The following is a 24,116-nucleotide window of genomic DNA, read 5'->3' as shown; positions in this document are numbered from 1 at the left end:
GGAAATTAACCCCTTATCTGATACATCATTGGCAATTATGCTCTCGCATCCAGTGGGTTGCCTTTGCATTTTGGTGGTTGTTTCTTTTGCTGTGCAGAAGCTTTTGAGTTTGATGTAGCCCCATGTGTTCATTTTTTTCCTTTGTTTCTGTTGCCTTAGGTAATGTTTCAGTGAAAATTCTGCTGTGTATGATGTCTGAAATTTTGTTGCCTACATTTTCTTCTAGAATTTTTATGGATTCATGAGTCGCATTTAAGTCTTTTATCCATTTTGAGTTTATTCTTGTGTATGGTGTAAGTTGATGGTCTAGTTTCATTTTTTTGCATGTAGCTGTCCAATTTTCCCAACACCATTTATTAAAGAGGCTGTCTTTACTTCACTGTATGCTCTTGCCACCTTTGTCAAATATTAATTGAGCATATTGTCTTGGGTCCATTTCTGGGTTCTCTATCCTGTTCAATTGATCTATCTGCCTGTTCTTGTGCCAGTACCAGGCTGTTTTGATTATAGTGGCTTTGTAGTATAACCTGAAATCTGGTAATGTGATCCCTTCAACTTTGTTCTTCTTTTTCAAGATTGCTGTGGCTATTCAGGGTCTTTTTTGGTTCCATATGAACTTTTGAAGTATTTGTTCTAGTTCTGTGAAGTATGTCGTTGGTATTTTGATTGGGATTGCATTGAATCTATAGATTGCTTTGGGTAGTATGGACATTTTAATGATGTTAATTCTTCAAATCCATGAGCAAGGTATGTGCTTCCACTTTTTTATATCTTCCTCTATTTCTTTTTTCAATGACCTGTAGTTTTCTGTGAATAGGCCTTTTATTCTTTGGTTACGTTTATTCCTAGGTATCTTAATTTTTTTTGCCGCGATGATAAACGGGATTGTTTTTTTAGTTTCTCTTTCTGTTAGTTCATCATTGGTATATAAGAATGCCGTCGATTTCTTGACGTTAATTTTGTACCCTGCTACTTTGCCAAATTCATTTATTAAGTCTAGTAAATTTTGATGGAGTCTTTGGGGTTTTCTGTGTATACTATCATGTCAACTGAGAATAATGACAGTTTCACTTCCTCCTTTCCAATTTGGATCCCTTTTATTTTTTCTTCCCGTCTGATTGCTGTGGCTAAGACTTCCAGTACTATGTTAAATAAGAGTGGCAAAAGTGGGCATTTTTGTCTTGTTCCTCTTCTTAAGAAAAATGCTTTTAGTTTTTGCCCATTGGGTATGATGTTGGCTGTAGGCCTTTCATATATGGACTTTATTATGTCGAGATATGATCCCTCTATTCCCACATTGCTGAGCATTTTTATCATAAATGGGTGCTGGATTTTGTGAAATGCTTTTTCAGCATCTATTGAAATGATCATATAATTTTTATCTTTCATTTTGTTTATGAATAATTCAATTTTAAGTTTAAAAATGATTAGCACCTATGCTCCTATAGATAGAACAAATTTTTAAAGTCTTTTTATTCTAGTACATCATACTTTATTCTCATTTTATTATACATTTGTCTAAAACAAAAATTAAAACTATGGTAATTTTTATTTTGTTTTGTTTTAATAAATGTTAACATTTGTACTGTAACAAATAATATAAATGAGCCACTTCAAAATGGAGTCTCGGCTGCCATCCCAAAGAAACTACCTTGCATGGCTGATTGTTCGAACTTTAGGATATTAAAAGTAGGAATAACCTTTGGACTGGCCCTAAAGCAGCACTGTTTGCAGAGATAACACAAAAGCAGATGTGACTACCAGACTGAAAATTATAGACATTCTATAGAACTAGCATGATCATATTAGCTTATTTACACCTATAGAAATGACTTCTTTAGCTTATTAACACCCATAGAAATTCTTATTTTGTGTTTATGTATTCTTCCCTTGCCCTTTCTCATAAATACCCCCTCACCATTATATCCTAATGTGAACACATGTTGGGTTTCTGCCTGAATCAGTGCTTCCAGAACAGCTGTTATTTTGCATCTTAAATAAATGCTAGTTGTTTCTCACTTTGGCCTTTCATTTTTCATCAGACACACTAAGAAAATTATAAAGCAAACTCTTTGAATAAGAAGAGGATAGTCACAGTGGCTTTGTAGTGGGCAATTTCATCAGAAATCTTGTGTCATAAGTTTTACCCACATAAGTAAACATTGCAACCTTTTTTTCCTAATCAATACTAAGGATACCAAAAAAAAAAAAAATCTTTTAAACAGTCTTTGGTTGTTATACTATAAAGCAATTCACAAATGTATGTCATCACTAACATCATCTGAAAATTTAATGACATAGTATGCAAGTAAATTCTCTGCTTTCATCCATTTTTAAGGTTAAGTAATGTCAAAATGAGCTCAATCTTTGTCATTTATTTAATACTAAAATTTAAGTTGTTTTGTGAAAACTTCAGCTTGACTTCATGAATATTTTTTTTCTATAAGCATAAGACTTATATGTCTTGTTTTAGTATATAGAAAAGCAGAATTTTCAGTTCATTTGTGTAATCTGGGAACTTTTGCAGAACAGTGGAACTCTGTACATTTAATAAGAAAAACATTTGGTATAGTACAAATCTGACAGATAATGAAACTGATTTATGAGAGCAAGACAAAGGGTGAAAAAATGGGGCAGGGGGAGAGCAAAAAGAGAAAAGTTTAAACTGCCACTAATTTATGAAGTTAAAAACTAATTTTTCAGAAAAATCTCTGTGCAGGACCTTTGGATGGATACATTTAAAAGTGTAATTTCCAGCATAACCATGTGAATTACTAACTGCAGTATTAATATCCAAATCAAATCCTCTCAAACTGAAAAAAAAAAAGGCTTTTTTTTTTTTAAATCACTCGTATTTTAGTCTTTGAGCATTCATTTTAAAAAAGAATGAGCTGTGTCTTAAATGGAACCAAAGTTTTGCTACCCTAAAGCTGCCTTTTTGGGGATGATTTTAAACTCTTTATTAAGAAACAAAATTCAGAAAGAACCTTTGACCCTTATTATCTGCAAAAGAGATACAGACAGAAAACCTGCTTCAGGAAGCAGATCTTAGATTGCTCTCCTTAGCCAAATTTTAATGAAGTATGGTGCATAAGAGGGCTTCAGGCAGGTGCCTTTTAGCAAGTGTAGGGGTTAAACAATATTAATATTTTTCCTCTCATCTTCTAAGTTCTGCTGGCTATGCTACTCATCAAATTAAGAAAGACAAATTAACAGGAGAAAATTTAAGTTTTAACACATGTGCATGGGGAATTCACATAAGCATGAAAATTCCAGAGACGATGAGGCAACACTGGGTACATGAGACATTTAGGGAAAAAAAAGAAAAGAGGGTGGTGGGTAGGGTTCTAGATTTCAGAAGGGAGAATGCATAATTTACAGGTAATTAAGGAAGAGCAGGAATACTCTTGCTAGGCAACTCTGAAACAATGAGACACATTCCCTTTACTAAGTTTCATAATTCCCCAGAAGCTAAGTTGGCGAATTGCTCCATATTTCACTGATTTAATCATTCAGTCCTGAGCATAAGTTAGTTCAGTTAAGTAGCTGAGTCTCATTTCAGGAGGCAGTGATACCGATGGGCACCCATAGTGAGGCCTATGTTATGTAAACCAACAATCCGATATTTCATAAAAAGGTGTGTCTATGAACACAAAAGAAAACAAAGGTTAACCATCAGAGCAAATTATAAACCAGTTTCTGAGTTTGTAAGGTTGTCAGTCGAGATTTCTGGATGTAAGACTTAAAGCTTCCTTTGGAATGAAGGCTGGCAATGTGATAGGTTCTCCCAGTCTGCAGGTGAATGTCTCTGATGATATCATCAGGTGCTCAGGTCAACTCTCTGTGGCTTACACAGCATCAGTCACTGAGACTGGTGAAGCATGAGCTGTTGTGATGACTTCTCTAAAGTTTATATCAGGTTGTCTCGCTGCAGTTCGTAATTGCAAGTATCAGGAAAAAAAGTTCTAGTTCTCAGTAATTTCATGTCAAAGGGTGGGAGAAAAATAAAATATTAGTTTGAAGGGTTGTAGATAAATATTTAAGAATAGTAGAAAAAAATCATGATTTAGTCCAGTTTATAGATGAAAAATAACTTTAAAGACAATTAACTTAGGTAAATTCTAATATCCACAATCCTGTATTATTGTTTCTAATGAAACACAAATTTTCTCATATGACCCTCATTTTTCTCAAAGGTAGCTAAATTAAGACTATTTTAATTACTGCATATGTCAAGTTTTAATAAATTTGGCCTTATTATTTGTATAAATATAACAAGAATAGCAATTGATCATACAGGCTCTTTTAAGAATCTGCTTTTCTGGGATTTCTTAAGGAATTTCTAGATTGAACTTTAGTTAGCCACTCAAGGCTCAGAATAAGCCACCTAGTTACCATCAGCATTTGCTGGCAATACCTATAGATTTGGTTGAATTGCTCAGGTTCTTGAGGTCCCACAAACTGTCTTGAGGTTCTTTTCCTTTTTTTGGCCGTCTTCCAGGAAAGCAGCCTTTATTTCTTAGCTGGAAAGCCTGCTGTGAACCATGTAAGCAAGGTAACAGGCTGTTTTTCCAAGAAAATTTTATTGACTTCCAAAGTCAATCTTAATTCCTTAAAGCTGTTATTGGAAATTGCATGGATTGCTCTTTTCTGTTGCAAGTGAGAGTGGGGTTCTTGGGGTGTTCCTGGACTAGGTATTTCCAGAAGCCCCCACAGGAGGATGAGATGTGGTATAAAGCTTTATTTGCATGGAATTACATCCCTGGGTTGGCAAAGTCCCATTTCCTTTAAACCAATCCTGGAAGAGGTGTAGCTGGGGATTCAGCAGAGCTAGAAGTAAGGCCAGTGTCCGAAGTTTACTTTCATGGTGGAGCTGGGTCTGCTGCAGCACCAGGCTAGTCCCAGCCCATCAGTCCATTGTGTGGGGGTCCGCATGGCTGTGGGGCACACGGGTGAGCACAGAGCGTGAGAGCCCCACAAGCCAGGAGTCAGGTTTGAGCAGCAAGAAAGCCCCAAAGAGAGGGAGCGCCTTTGTTCGGGAGCTTAAACATCAGGTCTTCCCTGGCTTGCAGTGGCAACGCCTATTCTGGCCAATGACCTGTTTTCAGGTGTAACTGACAGGCAAGTATCTTCCCCGTCACCCAGACTTCACTAGGCGTGCGTCTATCTGGCCTTCCCTTGGCTCCTTTCCTGTTAATTAGTAATTGGGTTAATTTCTGGTCAAAGCCTTGATAATAATATCAGTTTCCAATGGTTTTCTGTTATAAAGAGAACAGATTCTTATTGAATTTGTATAAATAATCATATTGCCAGGAAAATAATAATACTCATTAAGAGTTTCCAAATTCTAGAGAGATGAAGTAGGAAGAAAAAATGCTTTAATACTGCTTACAAAGATATAATTTACCAAATTGCTCTAAGAAAAACAAGTTTCTTTATATCTGGAAAACAAAAATATTTTAAAAGTCAGCAATATTTTAAAGAAAAAATTATAAAAATTATAATTATCCTCAGTTTGTTCAGTTTAATATAATTAATTCTTCTTTATCCTGATTATTTGCCAGCATTTCCATGAATGCAGTTATTTCTTTGAGCTCTGTAGATCTTCATCCATTTTTTTTTTTTTTTATCCTCACCCGAGGACATTTTTCCATTTTTTGTACAGATAGAGTGGGAGGGAGAGAGAGGAAGAGAGAGAGGGAAACATCAATGTGAAAGGGACACATCGAGTGGCTGCCACCCGCACGACCAACCAGGGCCGGGGACAAACTGCAACTGAGGTACATGCCCCCAGCGGGAACCGAACCCAGGTCTCTCTGGACCGCAGGCGGATGCTCTAACCGCTGAGCCAAACCGGCCAGGGCTTCATCCATTTTTAATGTGTGATCTGAAAATGTATTCTCAGAAACCCGTACTTTAAAATAAACCAGAGTTCTTTACCTGCATCTTTCTGAAAATGAAAAATATTTGCAAAAGCATCAAAGTTAAAACTATTACTATAAATGATAGAACTTAAAAGGACATGGTTATAAATTTGATTATAATGCAACTGACAAAGAACTTTGCCTTTTTTCTTCTGTAACATATAACATTCTAACATAATAACTAGAAATGTTGGTGGTGGAAATTAGTCATTTCCATGAGATTTTGAGGAAAGAATTCCAAGGACTCGTGCACAGTAGATTGTGGTGTAGTGACATTGTTTATTTGTGATATAACATCAAAAGAGTTCTCTTCCTGGCTTCCCAAGGTCTCACCTTCATTTGCCCCGCCATGGAAAAAGTACAACCATGTCTTCAACAAGGCCAAGGCAAAGGCCAGAGCCCAGAGCTTCTGTTTCATAGTCCTTCAAAGATCACTTAGTCTGCCACAGGCCCCATGTGGCCATGAACTACATGGTCATATGCTCCTGGGTGGGAGAGGACACGAATAAATGGGGTGGGTGTGGGTCACCGAGAGAGAGAGAGAGAGAGAGAGAGAGAGAGAGAGAGAGAGAGAACTCTTTGTTTCCTGGGATTATAACCAAGAGTTTTTTCAAAATAACCAATTAGCTTCCCAGGATTTTGTGGGCTTGCATTGGGGTCCAGCCCCTTGCCAAAGATCTTTTTTCCAGGTTAGAGTGACAGTCCTCTATGGATAAGTACCTTCCCTTTTACCATTTTGACTTTATTGAGCATATCCTTATCTCCCTCTATTCCCCCCAAACACAATCCAGTACTGGAGGGAGAAGGGAAGGGTGTTAATTCCCTTGGAGGGACAATGCTGGTTCTCCTTGGAGTATAAATCTGTAGCTTCCTGGTGAAGCAATCGGGCTCAGGGTCCCCAGCTGTTCATGCTTAATAAGTCTGACTTCCCTATCTTTCTTCCTTTTAATAACTAGCTAACGATGATAGTATTAGTACCATCACAAATAGCATATCCGAACTTTGTAGACTCTGGAGATATATAATCTCTAGAAAATTTACTTTAGTAATATAATATGTATTACAAATACAATATAATTATTATTTCTTTATTTGTTAAAGCTTCCCATGCAGTTTTAGCCTATCAAATAGGCCTAATTAGTATAAAATTTCTCTTCTATGAGGAGAGTGAAAGCATATCTTTGATGTCGTCCAGGGACCCATTGGAGTAACCCAAAGCCATTTCCAGGTTAAAGTCTGTTGTTGTCTTTTTAATTAAACCCTGGAATGGTGGTCAAACGTACTTGACCAAAAAGATCATGTCATTATGAAACAATATTAAATTATTTATTTACCCAAAGGGACAATAAAACTTTAGTTCTTAGGATTGAAACAATTATTTTCTTAAGTATTCAACGACCTGATTAAGACAACATAGAACACAGACTGTAATCAGAGGGGAGAGTCCTTGTCTCCCCTGGTTGCTAGTGTGAGTGGAATTCTTGCAATATTCTGAGAAAAAGAATTTCCTGAAACTCACATGGGAGGAGTGATTTTAAGTTCTGTAGATTTACATCCCTGAACTTCCAAAGTCCCATTTCCCTTAGTCCAGTAATAAAAGAAGTATAGTTGGGGCTTCAGCAGAGCTAAAATCAGAGCCAGTATCCAGAGTTTCTTTACCATGTTGGAGCAGAGTCCAACCCAGCATCAAGCTAGTATAGTTTGTATTCCCCACTCCAGTCCATCAGTCTATTGCAATGTGGAGTCCAAAGACCACATGGCTATGGAAGAAACATAGGCTAATGCAAGGAAGCAAGTGCAAGCCAAGAGCACAAGAGGGAGAACTCTTGGTTTAGGAGATTATGTACTCTCAAATTTCCTCACCCTTGCAGTGGCCACACTCATTCTGGCCAATGATCTTTGTTCCCAGGTGTGACCGATGGGTAAGTACCTTCACTATGTCATCCCAACTTTACTGGACATGAATCTATCTTCCCTTTGTTGGAACTCTTCCTCCAGTGTTTTGCCGGGAACAGGCCAGTGCTTCCCTGGAGAGTGCAAAGTTGCAACTTCCTGGTGAAGCTGCCCAAACGACATGCCTATAATGTCTGGCTTCCTCCTTTGTTCCTGTCCTATCATTAATAGCGAATTACAACAGTATCAAGAAAGATAATTACAACAGTAATAAGAAAGCTTTTAATAAAACAGAATTTTTGCTTTCTAAGCAGAAAAATTTTCATAATATTTTATCTGGAATAGAACAATTAATACAGGAAATCTTTTTCTTTTTACCAGACTAAAAAAGAACCAAACTGGTTTTGCACCAGCTTACTTTTGGTATTTAAATTTATTTCCAATCTTGTTCAGCTTAACCATACATAAAATTTCCTCTCTCAAGGTTTCTTTTCATAAATATTCTACAACTTTCCTGTTCCCGTTTAGTTTGCCTCTTTTTACTCATTCAGAAATTATCAGCTTAAGGACAAACCACTTTCTTTTAATTTCCCCAAAAATATACCTCTATGCCTTATACCTTCTATTACCAAAAACATACAGTTTCTTTTCTTCTTAACCCTCAGAAACTTTAATTTCAAGTGACAACTAAACAGTAAGCAATTAGGTTCACTTGTCCTGACTTACTGGCCTGTCTCAAGACCACCCTCTTAGAGCAACCACTTTGAGAGATGGAGTGTGCACCCAGGAGGGCCTGTGCCTGCCTCTCTAGACTGCCCATCACAGCCGGCCCTCCTGGCCTCTGTGAGCAGCCGCAGTTCACTGAGATGATCACCTCGTGGCCCTGGGAAAGATTTAGGCTTAAGGAGATGATAAAATCAAGGATGGTGGAGAGGTCCTGCTGGCACAGTCGGGAGCTTCAGGAAGCCTGCATCCTACCATTCCTCCACTATCAGCTGTGACCTTGAGAAGCAGAATATCTGCAGTGTCACAAAGTGCTATGTTAATAGATTCTTCTGGAAATGTCAAGGTTGATTTACCCACCCAAGATATGATCCACAAACCTGCTTCCCACCGGTTCTTCCCCCAGAGGAACCTGAGAATTAAAAGAGCTCGGAGGAAGCCACTCTTGACAGCCTCCAAGAACAGCTATACTTCCGTTCCTCCATCATTCCAATTTCTATGGCTCACTTATTAAGTTTCCAAATTTTTGAAGTCTTTATTCCTCAGAAGTGCCTGGAACATAGCCATCATTTTATTTGCTCAAAAGGCTTAGGACTGAGAAGAATAATAGTAAGTCAAGGGGCCTGGAGTTGGAAAATACTTATTGTGACCTTGAGACCCAAGAGAAGCGAAATGTTCACCTGAAACAGAAGAGTTTGAATGTCTTTAGTTTCTGAAAAGTAGATGCTTCTTCACATCTTTTCATGAGTGAAATAACATTCTAGCTGTAGAAGACTCTGAAGAGAGATAATGTGTGTTTTTTCCTTCTCTGCAAAATGTTTGACAATTTTTTCCATGGTTTAAAATTTCTAAAAACTTTACCTTTCCAGGTGAAAGTGAGTGGGATCAGAGTACCCAGAACAATGAGGAGTCTGCACAGGACAACCCAGACCTGATCAGCACTTCCCAGGACAGGATGAGGGAACATTCCTTAAAGCCAGAAAGCTGGTTTAGTAGCTAATACATGATTTAAACTCTAAAAATGTAGTAGATGCTGAAAACAATGAAAACAAATGAATGATTAAAATAATAACCAAGCAAACTAACAAACAAGTAAAGAGATAAACTTCTGGAATTCCTGATCCCAGAGGAGAGCTGGGCTGAAAATCCCAAATCCCAAAAGGGTTTTCATTTTTGCTCCCCAAATCTAGACTCCTGTATAGATTAACAACCTTAGACACCTTCCCATTCCCATTTCTGTTGATGGCTGTGAATTCGCTGCTTTCTCTCCCACACCTGAAAACTCACTCTGACCTGCCTGCCCTACCTCTATGGGCTGATGGGTTGTCAGGGCTGGCCACTGCCACCACCCAGCCTTACCTGCCTCCACCCACACATCTGGGGCCCTCAGGGCACCAGATAGATAATGAGGCAAATATCCTCTCGCTTTATAGATTGCTAAAGGTAAGGGGTCTACCCCCCAGACTCTGTGCCCAGAGAGCTGGGACAGGCTGGAGCACAGGACCACATGCCAGCACCGTGGCCGCGGCCTTCCTCCTGACTCGCCTAGCTGGCACACCCTCGATCAAGCTCAGGGCAGGAAAACTGGCCATTACAGACAGCATCAGAGAACTTCCCAGGCCTGCTCTGTGTGGCACAAACTTTGTCTTTGGTACTCAAAAGTTGAGTTTTCTCCCAAATGGAAATGTAAAAGTCCATTGAAAATTCAAAACCCAAGGAATGTATAGGCTTTTACTTTGATTTTTGCCCTTGATTCTGACCTCTCTCCCCTGAAGACAAAGTCTGACTGATGGTAATGGAAGGGCGGGATTAAAGGGGAGTCATGGAAATGAAAAACATCCCCGCTGCACTCGCTTGTCCAAGGGGCTTCTGCAAATCCAAGAATACAACTATACCGATCTTTTATAAAAGGCCTTTCCAGCCACTATTTTATTGATGCTTCTCCCTGTGGCAAGAATTCACTCTCTCCTTTCCCATATCTGTCTCCAAGGCACCCAGTAGAGTGCATATCCATTGCTCTCTCTGGGGTCCTGGCTGCTGTGCTCAGAGCTGGCCCTGCACACGTGGTCTTTCCCTCCTCAGCTGCTGTTTCCAAGCCACATGCTGGACCCTTCACTTGTCCTGTGTTTCCACCTCTCTCCTTGATCCTTTGCACCCTGAGTGGCAGATGGTCTTTTGCACCATCCAGACAGATGACAGATTGTTGGCATGGCCATCTTGCCCTGGTCACAACCAGTGAGCACCTTTGGTTTCCTCCTCTCCCACCTTCTCTACTCACCACAGAACCTCCTCCCTGACAGCTGACTGGATCAATTTCACACTCCACTTCCTTTTAAGGGGAACATCAGACTTGACTACTCATGATGAGAAATAGTCAGGAGGCTTAGGACTTGGTTTGGCTCCAAGGCTTGTCTGTGGTCCTCAGTTCTTCCTTTGGTAGACAGAGCTCTAGTCTTGACCAGGAGTTGGTCCTTCCAGCCCTGCCATGTGTCTGCAGGACTTACCTTCAAGATGGGATTCTGGAGAGCAAGAGTTCTAACGTTTGTTGCCAGTTTATAAAGAATAACTTATGGTCTAATTACATTGTAATTATTTAGATATACATTCTTTTTCTCTAAAATAAGACCTGAAAACACATAGGTGAATGCAGATAGACACTGATAATTATGTAACCAAATGTCCAATTCCCTAGACTCAAGACATCACATAATATTACTTATAGTGAAGCCTATTTTTTTCAGTGTCAAATAAATATGAGTTAAAGGGAAAAAAATAAAAGATAAAAAGTAACCAATTAGTGTTCTTTAGATCAGAAAAATCTATGAATACATTTCATATCCTTTAGGAACATGTTCTTTTATTGGTAAATATATTTATAATTTGTTAGAAATATTTTTTTAGGGAGGGAAGAGACAAACCACAGAACTTATATGCATGTATGTGTAACCAATGGACATGGACAACAATGCTGGGGACGGGGCTTGGGGGGATCAGGAGGAGGGTGTCAATGGAGGAAAAAGGAGAAACATCTGTAACAAAAATAAATTAATTAAAAAAATTTTTAAAAAAGAAATATATTTTTAATAAAGTAAAAGACATATTATTTAACAGATCCAAATTTATATTTTAGCATCTCTGTAATAAACCAAGAGTAGGTAAACTTAGATTATTCTAACAATGAATGTTTCTGTATTTAATGTTATTTAAAAAATCTGGATATTCAGTAATTTGGGGACACAGTTAATATTTTAAATTTTATATTTCAGTATCAGTTTACATTCAATATTATTTTATATTAATTTCAGGTATACAGCATAGTGGTTAGACAATCAAATACTTTACAAAGTTTTATCATTCAACTTAACTTAGTAAAACTGTAACATTTTATATTACCAAAAGAATTTGGGAAATGATGTTTACACATATAGGTATCATATAACATATAATTATTACTGAAAAGTTTTATCTAAAATCTTTTATTTCAGTCATATGTATTTATTAGTTCTTAATAACTCTATGAGATTTAAAAGTCAATTATTACCCAAGCTATCTTCTTGAGGAACTTTGTAACACAAATAATATAAACTTTTTTTGTAAGCCTGGGTTAAACAAAATACCATATTCAATATTAACTCTAAAAGACACGTTTATTTTGTTTGGCCGGTGTGGCTCAGTGGTTGAGCATCGACCCATGCACCAAGAGGTCACCAATTCAATTCCCGGTCAGGGCACATTCCCAGGTTGTGGACCCGATCCCTGGTGGGGGGCATGCAGGAGGCGGCCGATAGATGTTCTCTCTTATTGATATCTCTCTCTCTCTTATTTCCTCTCTCTCTAAAAATCAGTAAAAGAAAATAAATAAATAAATAAATAAATAAAAGACATGTTTATTTAATCAAACAAAACTTAAACTATAACAGAGTAAAATATTTGCTCTCTATCCAATGCTAACCTGCATTTCTCCCTTGGCCTTCAGGCTCACAGCTCCTGCTAGAGATATATCGATTAACTGGAGGACTCCTGCTGGAAACTTGAGTTTTTGCAAGAATATTCTCCATGTCAGAAGGCACCTTTCCTGAAGAGATGGAAAAATATGAACAAAATAATGACTTTATCAATGCTTTATTGGGGCCTCCAGATCAGACTCAGATCAGTTGGGGTCAAGAAACTAATCAGGAACAAAGAGACTTAGAAATTTCACTCACTTCCATGGATCCCTGGTGGTGTCCAGCCGTCTATGGCCCCCACCCCACTGTGGCCCTGCCCTTCCTCCCTTTTCTTCACATACAAGACACCTGAATTCAGGGCTTTCTTAAAATGGATTTGGAGAACTTCTCAGGTCCCCATCTTCTCAAGCTGTCTCCTTATTTTCTTTTTTCTTTATTGATTTTTAGAAAGAAAGAGATAAAAAACATCGATGGGATTGGGCCTACAACCTGGGCATGTACCTGACCAGGAATCAAACCAGTGACCTCTTGGTGCATGGGTCGATGCTCAACCACTGAGCCACACCAACCAGCATCAAACTGGCTCCTTCTTGATTAATAAATCTTTCTTTACTCTAAACTCTGGTGTTTTGAATATTGGCTTTTTTTTTTTTTTAAAGCATCAGGCACACAAACCTTGAATTGGCAACAAAACCAGATTTAATATTATATATATAACTAGATCATGTGATCCTGAAAAGTATTTGGGTTAATTCTGTGTTTCTTAACTTATATGACTATATTTAATCCTTTAAGCCACTTAAATATTATAAACTAGTAATAACATCCAGATGTAAAAAACACTATACCATATATAAATACAAACACGCATATCACAAATAGAGATTATACACATGTACAAAATTATTAATAATTGTAGAGAAGATGCAAGATTTTCCATTTGCCCTTGACTGAAGGCAAACAGAGAGGGGTCTGCGTGGACTTGGATTTTTGCTTTAATTTCTGTTCTTCCATCTTATTAAAGATATCTTAATGGCTAGTAATCATACCAATATAAGAGCTCTCTAAAAACATATTCAGTTTAGACTTTTTTTTCAATTTAAGACATCCATCATCTGTCCAGTGACAGTGGATTTTAATAGCGACTCAACTCAAAAAGCCTTTTTTGACCTAACTAGGAAGCGGAAGATTTCCATAAAGAGCACAAGGATGCAGCTCTCACAGCTCCAACAGCTTCCCTCCAGGAGAGAGCTTAAGAAAGATGGGGAGCCCTGTCAGTCAACAGCTGTTTTAAAACACAGGGAATCACCAGCTTCCCCACTGCCCCTTGAACAGAGTAAGGTTTAGGACGCCCTCTGCTTGAATCCACAGCGTGTTCAGCTGCCCACCAACCGCACATGCATCACCCAGCCGGCAGAGATAACAGACCATCTGTGGAAGGCATGGGATCAATTGAAAATAAGAGACTCAAAACAAATCTCTACCAGAGTCAGGTTGGCCCAAGAAATGAGTTTCACAGATATTTTCTGCTGACAATCTAAATTTAGGAGAGAGGAAAATATTCTCACCACTTCTAGCTTCCACTGCACTAGGCAGATCAGAGATCAGAGAGGCTGACGTGATAAAATGCTCACCGCCTCTGCTGGCTGTGGTCAGACATCCACGATCTCTCAGCTGCCCCAGGCCAGGGAGCTGGCTGTGTTTCTACCAAGTGAATTTTCCTGCCTAGCTGGCCAAAAACGGGGAGCTAAAACATTTAATATTTCCCCCCACCTTCTAAGTTCTTTTAGCTGGGCTACACATCAAGTCAACAGGAGAAAATCAAAGTTTAATACATACACATTTTACTCACATAAGCATAAAAATTCCAAAGACAGAGATGCAACATTTGGTGTTTATGACACTTATGGACAAAAGAGAAAGGAGAAGGATGGGCTATTAGATTTCAGAAGTGAGAATGGGTGATTTACAGGTAGTTGAGGAAGAGCAGACCATATATGTCAGGAAAATGTGAGATGGCAACTCAGAATCAATGTGATACAGAGAGCATCTAGCTAATGTGCACCTGCCTAAAGCCCCCTTATTTACCATCCTTATTTCAAATTAGGCTAAGGGGAGCATCCTAAGATCTCTCTCCTAAAGCAGGTTTTTTTTGTCTGAATCTTTTGAATAGGAGATGGGGGAGATTCAAAGATTCTTAAAGATCAATATCCAAAAAGGGCAGTGTTGTGGCAGAAAGTCGGTCAATGGAAAGAGACAGACTGCACGCACTCAGAGGATTAGAAAATGACTGTTTAATGTGCCCGGGTTCCAGACGCCTTTTATACATGATAAGCTTCCAGCTATTTGGGAACTTTCTAGTTCCACTGTAGTTTAGGCGGTTGGCTGATGTAAGGGGCAAGCAAGATTACAGAAGTCAGGGGCGAGGTCTCTGCACTGTGAGCTAAGGGGGCTGTCTATACCCAGTTTGCCTTCTCAGCAGTTTCAGGGTAGAAAAACTATGATTCCCCTTAATGGCCTTTAGAAAAATCTAAGATTTTATCATATTAATTTAGCAATGCAATCTGCAATAGACAACGTTATCCCCCAAAAGAATTTCAGTAAAAATCGCAGGACTAATTTTCACTGATCTGCATTAAGTTGCGTGCCTGCCTCTCAGGTAATCCTAGTATTGGGTATGATGGAATGTTCTGATTGACCCTGGGATTAGACCTGAGAGAATCACACCTAGAGCAGATACAATAAAGGTGAAGGAGGATGGTACTCCAGAGCAAAACCGAGTGCTGTTTTTAGAAGGGGATTGGATGCTGGAAAGGCAAACAAATAAATGAAATTTTACTACATGCCATACATATATTTCCCTAGCTATGCAAACACAAACCACTGGAGGATAATCCGATTTGGATCAGGTATGAGAAGTATCAAAAGGTGTGCTCACTCACAGGAGGTTCTGTAGTCTTTCACATCAATAGACTGAACCAAAGCACTGGTTTGCCCAGCCCACCTAGACCAGCTTGAGCCCAGATAGTAATGTTTGTTAGGCTCAAGCAGGGAACCCTAAGAAATACCAGGTTTGACTCTCTTCTTTCTTACAGACTTCTTTTTGCTGAATGACCCCTTCTTTCTAGTAAATGTTGTTGTTGTTTTTTTAATTTGAATCAGGTTCTTATTTCTGGAAGGTCTGCCATTTGGCATAATTTATTGTCTAATATTAGACTGTTGAAGGATGACAGGGGTTTTTTTTTGTTTTTTACTTCTGCATCATTCAAACAATTTTGAATAAAAGCAATAGTTTACTCAGAGAGTAAGAAAAAAAGGGAGGGAATAGAGATGAAAGGAGGAAGAATTGGAACTCTTCATAGAGTGGTACTTAATTTAGGAAAGAAAATATAGCCATGAGGTTTCCTATTTGTAGTTGGGCAAAGGAAAAGAAAAAAGACACTACGAGTTTGTCTCATGGAATTTGAATTCACAGTAACACGGGCTTTGGAGTTAAGTCCTTGCTACTCTGATAAAATTTAGGTGGAGAAATGAGAGTAGTCATAACACCTGGTCTCCAAAGCTTTGAGTGTCTAATATAATCAGACTATTTCAAGTGCTTACTGATTATAATTGAGGTTTTGGTTGAAAGACAATGGTAATGATCATTTCAAAGTACAGTCAGTCCTGTCCTAATGCTTGTTTTGAAAACATGAATTTATTCCAACATAAAAGAACAACTTGAGAATTTTGTTTTTGTTTATGCATGATTTCACCTGGTAGATAGGCCAGATGAATGCGTCAAGGTATTGAGCCAAGCAGCATAAACCATATAAAACGCACACACAGGCTCAGACCTCAAACATACACCAGATACCTTGGTTCATATTTGTGTTTTGAGCTAAACTCACCCACCTCTGCTGTTGCAACTTTCCATCCAGCTTCTATAACCCTTCCTCCATCACCTGACAATAACTCACAAGCTATAACCTTCCGACACTGACTTCCACAAGCAAACGTCAGGTGTTTTTCAAGATAAAGTGCCATGTCAAGTTGTAAATATGTATTTACTTATTTATGAACCATTTTAAATGTATAAAACTGTGCTACTTATAAATATTTTTTCATGTGTCATTAGCAAAGTTTTTGAGCATTATTCTCCTTAACCTTAGTTTTCCTACAAGCATTGTGGTTTTTATTGCTCAATTTTGCAAAGTGATGATTTTTAGAAACACCTGTCCTTATAATAAAACTGACTGTATTTTGTGCCAATAAGAGCTTCAACACAGTTTTAAATATTTACTAATTATAAATAATATTTATTGAATGAGTGCTAGATATTTTACATACATTAGCTATCTAATGTAACTTAATCCTAAAATAACTCCATGGATTAAGTGTAATTATTATCTCCATTGTATAAGAGAAGCCACTGAGATTTAGAAGGGTTAAATAATTTATTCACTATTACAGAAATAACTGGGATTCAAAAACCCGGCGCTCAGAGATTGCAGATCTCGCTTCAGACAACTCTGGCCAAGCAACAGCCACAGTCCAAGCACTGTGCTGAGTGAAGCCTGCGTTGGGATGGGACAGCCTCGGGGGCAAATCTAGATTCCACCACTTACTAGCTGCATATCACTGAACAAGTTACTTAAACTTTATAAATTTTAGCCTTCTAATCTGTAAAATGGAAGGCCTTCATAATAAAATAGTATTAATCAATCACTTACTATTACCCTCAAAACAGTCTAGGAGATAAATATTATTTCTTTTCTACAAATGACAAAATTCAGGCTTAGAAACGCAATCAAGGTAGCATGGCTAGTAAGGGTAGAACTGGGATTTAAACCTCAGTCTATAAATTCCAAAGGATTTTATCCTTAACCACTATTGACCACAGCCTCCAATAAAACTTTCTCCTGGCTGTCTCTGGGGATTGAAAGAGATGCCGTATATAAATTACTTAGACTGTGCCTAGTTTATGGTATAAACTTAATGAATGAAGTCCATTATTAATATTATTACCACTGGAACTTAGCCAAGAGCATAACTCATTATAATAGAAAACAATGTAAGCACCATGGGGTTTTGGATTTTTTTTAAGGGATGTCCAGGAAGTTCAAGAAAGAGAAAGATAACATTTGTAAATAATAATTCTTTAAGAAAAAGATAGCATTAGAAAAAAAGTTGTGTAGGATCTTGGCAGACAGAGGTGAAGGAGGGGAATCCATGTGGAGGAAACAACAGAGACCATAACACACCAATAGTCATTGTGGGGTCTGTGTAGGGAGCCCTGGGAGGGTAGACCTACTGAGCCCCCTTGGGGAGGGCCCCCAGCTTGGAGAGGAGTCCTTCCTACACATGCCACACAATGAGAAGTCAGCATCAGCTTTGGGGGAGGGAGGTAATGTAAGTAGGGGTGAACACTGAGCAAACAAACTTAGCGAGGACTGTAGCGGAGAGTGACTGAGGGCGTGGGCAGGGCAGTGTCTGAGTCACGGAGGCGGCCCCGCCAGCTTCCAGGTGAACGTGGGTTCTCCTAAAGAGCACATTCCTGGGCAACCCATCCTGAGGTTTCTCATGGCTTGTGCAGTTTGTAGTCCAACAAGGCCCTCTGTAGGCATCATGATGACTAGACTCAGGAATTGCGACGAAGCCCGCTTAATAAAATATGATCCAAGAATTGAGCTTACAGACTTAAAGGCTCCTAGGAGACCTGACCAGTTAGCACAGTGACAGAAACAGGTTGGGTGTCCAGGGCACACTCCTCTAACCACAGCTGTGTAAGCTTATAGTGCCAGTGCTCTCTACCTCTAGTTTTCAAAAGAAGCCAGAAAAGCTAGATTTTTATAGAAAAAAAATCTTGATTTCTAGATGTGGCCTTGTTTACACTTTTTGCCCCAAGCTGGACCACCACCAGTGACTGATTTCTTTAAGGGGCATGTGGGACCAGGGGTAAGATTGAGGGTGTTATCATGAAAAGGCAGTTGATGAAATATGACTGTAGATGTGAAAACCACTCACTCCTCCTTCCATCACCGAACGGAGCCAGGCATGTCCCAGTTACGGTAACATCAATGCCAGAGAAGCCTTGTTCTCAGGCTGGGGTCAAGTTTTCCCAAGTGACCTTCTCGTACCCTGAGTCCTGAGGATAAATCAGGATTCATTTACAGTCTAGAGTCTCTCTCCAGCCTGTACAGTCAACTGTCAGCAGGTACTTCCGGCCTGCTCTGGCCCCACCCTAAGGATGGTTTACATTTCTTAATAACCTGCAGAGGACAACAGGGAGTTTTTGTGGTTGGTCCATGACAAAAGTTATTATTTTATATATTTTAAAGAAAACTTTTTTCATTTGCATACAAATCACTTGGGTATATCTCTAAGCTCATTAAGAAATTAACCCACCACAGTAATATTTTCCACAAAATATTGCAAAGCCTTATCATATAGAGTTTAGATGAGAGACTTTGGCATCAGATCTACCTGGTTTGGGTCCTTCACTACTTCTTAAATATACACAGGTGTGGATTAATTAAAATAATGCTAATGATGCTTTTCAAACACCATGAGTGTTCATAAATGGTAGCTAAATCACACAACTGCTTCAGCTTGATCTAATAGATGGGATTTAATAATATTAAGTCAATATTTTGGGGACATTTTAAAGATCTAGAGATGCCATTCTTTCCAGAAAGTTGGGAGGCCTAATGAACATCTTCTTGAAGATCAAAAGCATTGATACTTGCTTGACTGTCGTCTTTACCTAATTTCAATCTAAATGATTTATGCTCTAATAATGATCTGAGACATAAAAATTAGAAAGAAAGGACATAATTCATATAGATAAGCCCTGGCTAAACAGTTCAATTCTCCTTGTTACCATATATAACAACATTGCTAATCTTTAGGAGGTGTCTCTTCGGAAGCTGTGGGTGTTGCCCACAATCTGGAACATCCATCATGTTGATTTTTGGCAGAGGAGTGAAATATAACGAAGAAACACATTTATTCAGGCAGATATTCTCAAGGGGCCTAGACTTTGAATTCTTAGGAAGTTCACAGCTCAGGCTCTTTTACTCTGAGATGTACACTCATGGACGGAAGAATTAACAGAAATTTAGAGTTGAATTTGGAAGATATGCTTCTGAATGTGCTACTGGATAGGGCTGTGTCAAAGGTTGGACAGAAATGTGGTCTCACTCAGATTAGCAGTGCCAGACTCTGACAAATTAAATTTTAACACTTTCAGTTCATCTTAGCAGATGCCCGTGTCCTGACATCATGATATAAACCAGAAAGGGTGGTGTTTTGCAATAGAGGGATTCTGGTAATGCTCTCTGAGAGTGTGAGCTGCAGGATATCAATATTTACATTGCACCGCAGAGAGTGTGTTACACTTTGTAATTCAAAAAAGTTAGATGGCTTACTCATGGTCTCTGCAGAGAGGAATTCTTTTTATGTTCAACATAAAGAGCTTAAATTGTTGGTGATTGCCTTGTGATTTTCTTAAGACTTTATTCTCAATTACATATAATGAGTAACAATCTTCTAGATGTCACCAAAAAGGACATTTCAAAAGTATTGTTTGAGGAAACACTACAAGGTAAACTGTTATAATTTTCTTCACTTCAAACGTCATAACAACATAATTATACAAAAAAACTAATTTGGGGAAAGAAGATACAATCACAAGCAACTATAATTCCCTTTTTATAAATGTACTGGCTCAAGCATGACTGAAATTATAGTGTTTGCGCCCACTCCCATTGTTATCATCATAATTAGCTGGTAATATTGATAATAGGAAGAGAGCAAAGGGCAGGCCAGACGTTGTAGCATCACTGAAGCAGCATCACTGAAGCAGCATCACCAAGAAGCTACAGCTTCATGCTCCCCAGGGCACCACCAGTCTACCCTACAGATCACTAAGGGAAGGGATCAAAAAAAGGCGGGGATGACCACACGAGCAGTGAAGTCGGGGTGATGTAGGGAAGGTACTTGCCTGTCAGTCTAGCTTGGGGAACAATGAATTGGCTAGGGGCGGTGAACCCCATCAGAAGCCCATGAAACCTAAGCTCCTGGTTAAAATTCCCCGACGAAGCTTTCAGTCTCTTGTGTCCTTGTTCCGACTTGTTCCCACATGTCCTCTCTTGCTCGGTGATCCGCACTTGCCTGTGTGCTCACCTGTTCTCTCGCCGCAGCCGTAAGGCCTTAAGCAGCTGCATGGCTCATAGCTGTGTGGACCCCACACGCAAGGGACTGCAGCTGGAAACACAGTTAAGCTAGCCAGATGCTAGACTAGACTTTACTAAGGAACAGAAATTCTGGCCAGTGGCCTTAATTCTGGCCCTGCTGAAAATAAGATTGGACTTCTAACATGGTGAGATGGATAGAGATGGGATCTTGGAGGGGAACCCACTTAAGTTTACATCATTAATAAAGCTTTCCATGAAACTCCATCCTCCCATGGGGGCCTCAAAAAATTCCTTTCCTAGAGACTTCCGGTCAAGATGGCGGCATAGATAAATGCGGTATCGTGTCCTCCCACAATCACATCAAAATTACAACTAAACTACAGAACAACCATCATTCAAAACCACCTGAAATCAAGCTGAATGGAAGCCCTATAACTATAGAATTAAAGAAGCAGCTGCATCGAGACTCGTAGGAGGGGCAGAGGCAGATGGGCTGGTGCCACACCCATGTGTGGCGGATAAAAATCAGGAGGATTGCTCGGCTGGGAAGGTCCTCCCTGAGGACTGAGGGGTCCCCCTCCCACACCAGGTGCCTCGCTCAGGCTTCCAGTACCAGGAAGAGAAGTCTTCATAACTTCTGGCTGGAAAAACCAGCGGGATCTGAGGCTCAGGGAGGCTGAGGTGGCTGAAGCACTAGGCAGCTCCTTAAAGGGCCCGCGCATAGACTTATCGGACTCTCTCCCTCTAAGTCTGGAGGGGAGGCAGCTCCAGGGGCTCCGGAGACATACAGGGAAGAACTGAGCTGTTTGGCATTGGAGCGAGGGCTGGAGAGAGGGCTTTCTCCGGGACAAATGTGCTGTCAGAGGCTTTTGTTCCTTTGGTGAGCCCTTCCCTGGGGTGGCAGACAGCCCATATCTGGAACTCCAGCAACCTGGCTCACACTGTTTGCCTCACCCTGGTGATTCCCTGAGGCCCTGCCCCACCCAACTTTCAGGCCCACCCAAGCTGTTGCCAGTTGCTTTACCATAGGATTGGCCTGTCTTTGATCCTGCTTCAGGTTTTCCTAAAGTCTTTCAAACAAGCAGCATCTGGTCTCAGCTAGCCCCATACCTCTTGTTAAGTAACACAGAAACAAACACAGGGAGGCAGCCACAAAGAGGAGACAAAGAAACAGGTTCCAAATGAAAGAACAGAACAAAACCCCAGGAAAAGAACTAAGCAAAATGGAGATAAGCAACCTAACAGATGCTGAGTTCAAAATACTGCTTATAAGGATGCTCAGTAAACTTATTGAGAACCTCAGTGAACTTAGTGAGGGCCTCAAGAGCATGAAAAAGGACCAGTCAGAAATGAAGGAGGCACTAACTGAAATAAAGAATAATTTACACACATTCAATAGTAGAGTAGGTAAAGCCAAGAAGCAAACCATTGATTTGGAATATAAGGAAGCAAAAAGAACAGCAATCAGAACAGCAAAAAAAAAAAAAAAGAATCCAAAAAAAATGAGGATAGTGTAAGGAGCCTCTGGGGCAACTTCAAGCATACCAATATTTGCATCATGGGGATGCCAGAAGGAGAAGAGAGAAAACAAGAAATCGAAAACCTATTTGAAACAATAAGGGCAGAAAACTTTCCTATCTTGGTGAAGAAAACAGACATACAAGTCCAGGAAGCACAGAGAGTCCCAAACAAGATGAACCCCAAGAGGCCCACACCAGGACACTTCATCATCAAAATGCAAAAGGTTCAAGACAAAAAGAGAATCTTAAAAGCAGCAAGAGAAAAGCAGTTAGTTACCCACAAGGGAGTTTCCATGAAACTTTGCAAGCCAGAAGGGAGTGGCAAGAAATATTCAGAGTGATGAAAAGCAAGAACCTACAACCAAGATTACTCTATCCTGCAAAGCTGTCATTTAGAACCCATGGCCATATGAAGAGTTTCCCAGACAAGGAAAAGCTAAAGGAGTTCATCACCACCAAACCATTATTATATGAAAGGTTGAAGGGTCTTCTTGAAGAAAAAGATAAAAAATCTGAACAAACAAAATGGCAATGAATACATAGCTATCAACAATTGAATCTACAAACAAAATGAACAAGGAGAACAGAAATGTTCTCATAGATACAGAGAACATTTTGTTGGTTGCCAGATGGGAGGGGGGTGAGGGAATGGGTAAAAAAGGTGAAGGGATTAAGAATTGGTTGCTAGACTGATAAACCTCAAAGGGAAAGGGGGTTGGGAGGTGGGAAGAAATAAACAAAAGAACTTATATGCATATATGCATAACCAATGGACCCATACAACAGTGTGGGAAAAGGCAGGAGGGGGGCAGGAAACCGGGAGGAGGAGGTCAAAGGGGGAAAAATGAGAAACATCTGTAATACATTCAACAATAAAGATATAATTTTTTTAAAAAATTCCTTTCCTCACGGCACCCCAAGATGTCCATTTCCATCAATAACACCATCATGCTTCAAGAGGCTACCTCATGAATATTGATGTCTTATCATGTGTTCTCAAAAAATTGAAGAATAGACAGGAAGAAGACAAAAATGGGAATGTGAGACATTGATGAACCTTTTGGCTAGTTTGATTTAGTCAAAAATGCCAGAAATATGTTCTCACTTCTTTCCTAAATGATTCATAGCTTGATAGCTGAAAATGTAGTTCTGATGCAAGGGTTTCACTGGTAGACATTTTTCAGGGTCTTATTGCACACAGGAAAAAAATAAAAAGTGAAAAAAATTGCAGAGCATCTTGTATTTTTGCATATTTCCACTTAAATTATACTTACATACACATATATTGGCAGATGTGGCTCTAGCCTATAGGAATGCCAGAGATCCCTTCCCCTGCATTTACTTCTCAGGTTGTAGGATTACAAGGTCACGTGTATGACAGACCATAAACAGATGGCTTCTCATGAGCCACACTCTAAATTCTATAGTCTCACTGGGTGAATTTTAAACCATTAATGCATACTGTTCCACAGGTGAAAAAAATGGAATCTCTATTGTTTTCTGTTTTGGTACACTTTTCAGTTTGGCAATCTGAGAATTTTAATTTCTATCTGACGTTGTTTAATTTCAATTATATTGTGTTTATAATTTAGAAATATTTATAGACAGCAAATATTTATAACTTTTTAGATTATCATGTTTCCAGACTCCAGCATTAATTCCTCTTTCATCAGGAGGCAGTCTTTAATTAAGCTTTATTGTTTCTTCCTGGACTCTCCCCAGCTTTTTAACACCTTTTTGAAATGCTCAGGAAGAGCATAGCTTTCTAGGTGTGGTCACTGTAGTCACTGGGAGGAACCTTCTCCTCCCCACTCCTTGGTATGATGTAACCTTTACATATTTTGTGAAGACAATCAGAAAGTGCTGACATGCAAGTCATCTGCCCTTAAATTCCTTCTGAAGGCAAAACAAAGCAAGTGAAATACCTTCTAC

This window comes from Molossus molossus, unplaced genomic scaffold, assembly GCF_014108415.1.
Source record: "Molossus molossus isolate mMolMol1 unplaced genomic scaffold, mMolMol1.p scaffold_m16_p_1, whole genome shotgun sequence".
NCBI classification, from domain to species: Eukaryota; Metazoa; Chordata; class Mammalia; order Chiroptera; family Molossidae; genus Molossus; species Molossus molossus.
Note: the sequence above shows the minus strand (reverse complement) of the source record.